The sequence below is a fragment of the Petaurus breviceps genome, unplaced genomic scaffold (assembly GCF_028583685.1).
Source record: "Petaurus breviceps papuanus isolate PSGF00001 unplaced genomic scaffold, PetGlider_PUasm1.0 90849, whole genome shotgun sequence".
In the NCBI taxonomy this organism is placed as follows: Eukaryota; Metazoa; Chordata; class Mammalia; order Diprotodontia; family Petauridae; genus Petaurus; species Petaurus breviceps.
Genome location: NW_027187361.1, coordinates 15,479,332 through 15,484,873, shown reverse-complemented (window position 1 = coordinate 15,484,873; position 5,542 = coordinate 15,479,332). Strand labels below are relative to the sequence as shown.

At 38.8% G+C, this 5,542-nt stretch overlaps 1 pseudogene; it reads left to right on the top strand.

Annotated features, from left to right (window-relative positions):
• Positions 1-1,495: 1,495 nt before the first annotated feature.
• On the top strand, positions 1,496-3,136 carry LOC138149853 (T-complex protein 1 subunit zeta pseudogene; annotated as a pseudogene).
• The last annotated feature ends 2,406 nt before the right edge of the window (positions 3,137-5,542 follow it).

Sequence of the window (5,542 nt, the reverse complement as noted above, 5' to 3'; positions counted from 1 at the left end):
AATTAACTTCAAAAGACTACGACAACTATATATAAAGGCCATATCATGAAAAAATTTAACAACAAGGAAATGCTTTTTACAACCTTGGCCAAGGGAAAAATCATTATCTAAACAAGTGAGAGCAAGATGTTAATAAAAGGTGAAATGAACAGTTTTGATTATGTAAAAATAAAAAAAATCTTCCACAAGAAAAAAATGGAGTCAAAATCAGAAGCAAAATAATTTGGGAAAAAAAATTCACAGAAAATTTCTCTGATAAAGCTCTGATGTGTAAGATACATAAAGATTTGCTACAATTAAGTGAGAATGAGTTATTTCCAGGAATGTGATGGAGTTGGCTCAAACTGGCTCACAAAAAAATTGTTAAATTTTCAGTCTGAGCATTCACACCTTGGAAATCAGCAAAATATACAAATGAGAGCTTTATTTATTGTTTTTTGATTGTATAGACTTAAGAAAATGATAAAGAAAATGTTCATACTGCAGAATAAACTTTAAAGTCTATTATGTGCACATTTCACCTTCCTGTAATGGTAAGGGCATTTGAAGATCTTCCATATCCCCTAATGGTCCTCAAGTGGAACCCAATAGGAGGGGCTTGATTGGAGAGAGGCTTGTTTTTCAAGAAGGTCCACACTTTTTGTTACATTGCAATTAGGCAGTGGGTCATCAGGTTGTGATATCCTCTGACCCTGAAGAAGGGTATATATATTCTGAGGTGAGGTTTTGCTTTGGGGATCACTTATGGGAAGAGTTGTGTGATTTGTTCAGATGAGACTCTGGGTAGCTATTGAGCCCCCTGCTTTAAAAAACACCCAGACATTGGTGTTTCTCTGTATATATATATATGTGGTTAGACAGCTAGAAGTCCTGTCGGTTGGTCTGTTGAACTGTGTTATTTTCTCTGTCTGCTTATAATTTCTGTTTGTATTTTGTGAAGTTCAGGGCACTGACTTTTCCCCCTGAACTAAGTGAATGTGTGTGTGTGTGTGTGTGTGTGTATGTAATGTTTAATTAAAGATTGTTGACCACTTTAAAGTTGCCTTCCTTTAGTCAAGCAGACCAAAGAACCTGTGCTAGCAACCAATAGATAAATGGTCAAAGGATATGGACAAGTAGTCCTCTAATAAAGAAACTAATAAAGAAACAAAAGGTATGGCCAACCAAATTAAAAAAAAATACTCAAAGTCACTAAGAATAGAAGTGCAAATTAAAACAATCTTGAATTTCCATCTTATACTGAACAGATTGCCAAAGTTGGCAAAAGAAGAAAAACTATAATTCTTAGAAGGATGGTATAGGAAGGCACTTGACTGAATTGTTGGTTGATTTGTGAATTGTTTCAACAATTCTGTAAAACAATTTGAATCCATTTCTAAGAAGTCACTTATTATTACGGAGCTAGCTTTGGGGCCGCGGCCGAGCCGAGCACGTCCCGAGACACTCACTTCCCTCGCGCCCGCCTCCTCCTCTGCTCCTGCCGCCCCCACTCCGCAACCATGTCGGCCGTGAAGGCACTGAACCCCAAAGACGAGGTGGCATGGGTTCAGGCGGCGCTGGCCGTGACCATCAGAGGGGCCGGGGGCTGCAGGACGTGCTGAGGACCAACTTAGGGCCCAAGGGCACCATGAAGATGCTCGTTTCCAGTGCAGGAGACATCAAGTTAACCAAGGATGGCAACGTGCTGTTGCACGAGATGGAAATTCAATACCCAACAGCCTCCTTGGTAGCAAAAGTAGCCACAGCCCAGGATGACGTTACTGGTGATGGCACCACTTCTAATGTTCTCATCATTGGGGCGCTGCTGAAGCAGGCGGATCTCTACATCTCTGAAGGTCTTCACCCTCGAATCATAACAGAAAGGTTTGAAGCTGCCAAGACAAAGGCCCTGGAAATAAGTCTTAGATCAAATCAAAATAAGCAAGGAAATAGATAGAGAAATCCTCATTGATGTGGCCCGACCATCCCTGCGCACCAAAGTCAATGCTGACCTGGCTGACATGCTGACAGAGGCTGTGGTAGACTCAGTTTTGGCCATCAGAAAACCAGGTGAACCTGTTGATCTTTTCATGGTAGAGATCATGAAGATGAAGCACAAATCAGACACTGACACAACGTTGATCAGAGGACTGGTTCTGGACCATGGTGTCTGACATCCTGATATGAAGAAGAGAGTAGAAGATGGTTACATTCTTACCTGCAGTGTATCATTAGAATATGAAAAAAACAGAAGTGAATTATGGATTTTTTTTTATAAAAGTGCAGAAGAAAGAGAGAAACTAGGGAAAGCAGAAAGGAAATTCATTGAAGATAGAGTAAAGAAAATAGGTAGAACTGAAAAGAAAAGTGTGTGGTGATTCAGACAAAGGATTTGTTGTTATTAAAAAGAAGGGAATTGACCCATTTTCTTTAGATGCTCTGGCAAAAGAAAGTATAGTAGCACTCCGCAGAGCAAAAAGAAGAAATATGGAGAGATTGATTCTTGTATGTGGTGGGATGGCAATGAATTCTCTAGACGACTTAAATTCTGACTAGGACATGCAGGTCTTGTCTATGAATACACGCTGGGAGAAGAGAAGTTCACCTTTATTGAGAAATGCGGCAACCCTCACTCTGTCACCTTTTTGATCAAAGGGCCAAACAAGCACACAATTATTCAGATCAAGGACCCGGTACCAGATGGTCTGTGAGCTGTCAAGAACGCTATTGAAGACAGCTGTGCGGTTCCTGGTGCTGCCTCTGTAGAAGTAGCCATAGCTGAAGCTCTCATTAAACATAAGCCCAATGTCAAAGGAAGGGCCCATCTTGGAGTCCAGGCTTTTGCTAATGCATTGCTCATTATTCCCAAGGTTCTTGCTCAGAACTCTGGTTTTAACCTTCAGGAAACACTAGTTAAGATACAGGCTGGACATTCAGAATCAGGACAACTTGTTGGAGTTGATTTAAAGACAGGTGAGCCGGTTATTGCGGCCGAAGCTGGCATCTGGGATAACTATTGTGTCAAGAAACAGCTACTTCACTCCTGCACTGTGATTGCCACCAATATTCTCCTCATTGGTGAGATCACGCGAGCTGGAATGTCTTCTCTGAAAGGTTGAATTGAATCACAGGTTTCCCTTGTAATCAGCTGAATCACGAAGGCCCTACAGATAGAACCATGAAGTATGTCTGGCGATGGAGTTTTTCTTCCCAGCTGCCAAAGGATTTTCCAAAGAATAATTGTTTTACTTACTGTTGCAGTAAACCCAGTCTCTAAAACAGAAATTTTTGGCCCCTATTCAAATGTAAGGTCCTGAAACTGATTACGGTATTTATTTTTTTTTTAATTGCACTGAGGCCTACATTAAAAGCTATGATCCTTTTTACCCAATCGGAAAAAAAAGAAGTCACTTATTATACTTATTCTTTGATTCTCTGATACTACTATCAGGAATATACCCTTGAGAGGTCGTGACAGATGGAAAGGACCAATTTGCTCAAGAATATTTATAGCAGAACTTTTGTTATGACAAAGAATTGGAAAATAATAGTCTCTGTCTATTGGGAAATAACTGAACAAATTGTGGCATGAATGCAATGGCATTTTATTACTTATTAAGAAATGAGGAATGTGAGATTTAATGAAATATATGAAAATTCATATGAAATGACCAGAACAGGGAGAACAATTTGTATGATGATGGCAATAGCATGAGAAGAAATGATGCCGAAAGACACCAGAAATTTGATCTACTGTGTCAAGTTATCAAAAGACTGATCTTATACCTCTTCCCAGGGAGTGATGGTGTAGAAGTATAGAACCAGATATGCTTTCTCAGATAGGGTCAATATCTTTGTTTTGTTTGAATCTCTCTCTCTCTCTCTCTGTAATTGTTATAAAGGAAGGCAGTTCAGTGGTGTGGTACAGCTCTGGACATGCAGTCAGGAAGATCTTAGTTCAAATCTGGCCTCAGATACTTCCTAGCTATGTAACCCTATGCAAGTCACCTAGCATATGTTTGCCTCGGTTTCCTCAACTGTAAAATGGGGATAATAACTGTACCTACCTCACAGGTTAGTATGAAGATAAATGAGATAATATTGTGAAGTACCTGACACATAGTAGGCGCTAATACTTATTCCTTTTCTTTTCCCCTTGTTATAAGGGAGGGCTTCTTCCTGGGGTAACATGGAAGATAAATTGGTGGGCAGTTATGAATGTGAAGGAAAGAGGGTCACTTAAGCATTTAAAAAGTTTCAGAAAGGGAAGGGAAGTGAGGAACAGAAAGCAATAAAAATAGTATAATTTGTAGTTGCCTGAATAAGCTTCTATTCAAGAATGAATATTGGCAGTGGACCTGTATTTTAATTTCCCAGATGAAGGAATCCTTTAAATAATGCAGGTTGGCATTTTCTCTGCAACTTAAAATTTTGAAGATTTGTGTAAGAGTAAGGAAAGTTTAAATGACTTGTCTGGGTTCTCACAGATAATAAGTATCTCAGCATAAACTTGAACCCAAATCTTTTGGGCTCCAAAGTCAACTGTCTACTATATCATAGTCTATATGACTTTATAAGCATACATGTACATATATATTCTATGCATATATGAAACATTGTATGCTGTAGAAATTAATAGGATTATAGATTTTGAGCTGGAGGGGACCTTCAAGGCCATTAAGTCTAACAGGGTTACACAACTTCTAAGAGTAAGAAGCAGGTTTTGAACATATATCAGTGTTCCCAAGTCCAGTATTCTATCCAAGTTCATAGTTCCCAGTTCTTCATATCTTTTTTATAATTTTTGATGCTTTAATGAAAGAATAATTTAAAAAGAGCCCAATATTCTCAGTCCCCATAGCTTACAGTACACCTCTAAAGAAGACTGATTTCAAAGGAGAAAATTATTATGCATGGGAGAAAGTTGAGTTTATCCAGATAGTTATTATTAAGTCTTAAATAGGCTCATTTTCCACAAAGCAAAATCACCACCATGAAGGGATAATCTCATGTTCAAAATAGGCCCTTCTTTAGTATAAATTCTGCTTGCTTGTTTGGATTGAATCCAGTCCTGAAACAATCATCTGGGTTTAGGGTAGCATGAGAATTTTGCCTTCAAGGCTAGCAGTGAGCCTAGGTGGGAAACATTATTATGGAGATGCCAGGAACACAGGTGCATGGGAATTTTACTTAGATATTTGTACAAACTATGGTTATTCTGTCTCTATTCCTGCTTCTTCTTCCTCTACCAGTAAAAGCTGAAAATGATTTTGCAAGAGGAACTTCTTTCATCTCAATCACTATAATGATCTGACACAATGATGCCATCCTGCTTCCCCATTGCCCCCATCACCACTTGAATCCTCAACACTGATTTTCTTCAGTACTTGGTATATTGGGTTTACTATGCAGGTCATTAGACTAGAGGGAAAGCATTTTTATTCAAACCCCACAAAGCAATGGGGAAAAAATGTAAAAAAGTTTGACAAATGGTGATTTGACCACTTTACATGTGTTATAGATTCTAGACATGATGCACAAATGGTAAATTCTGAAAAGTGAT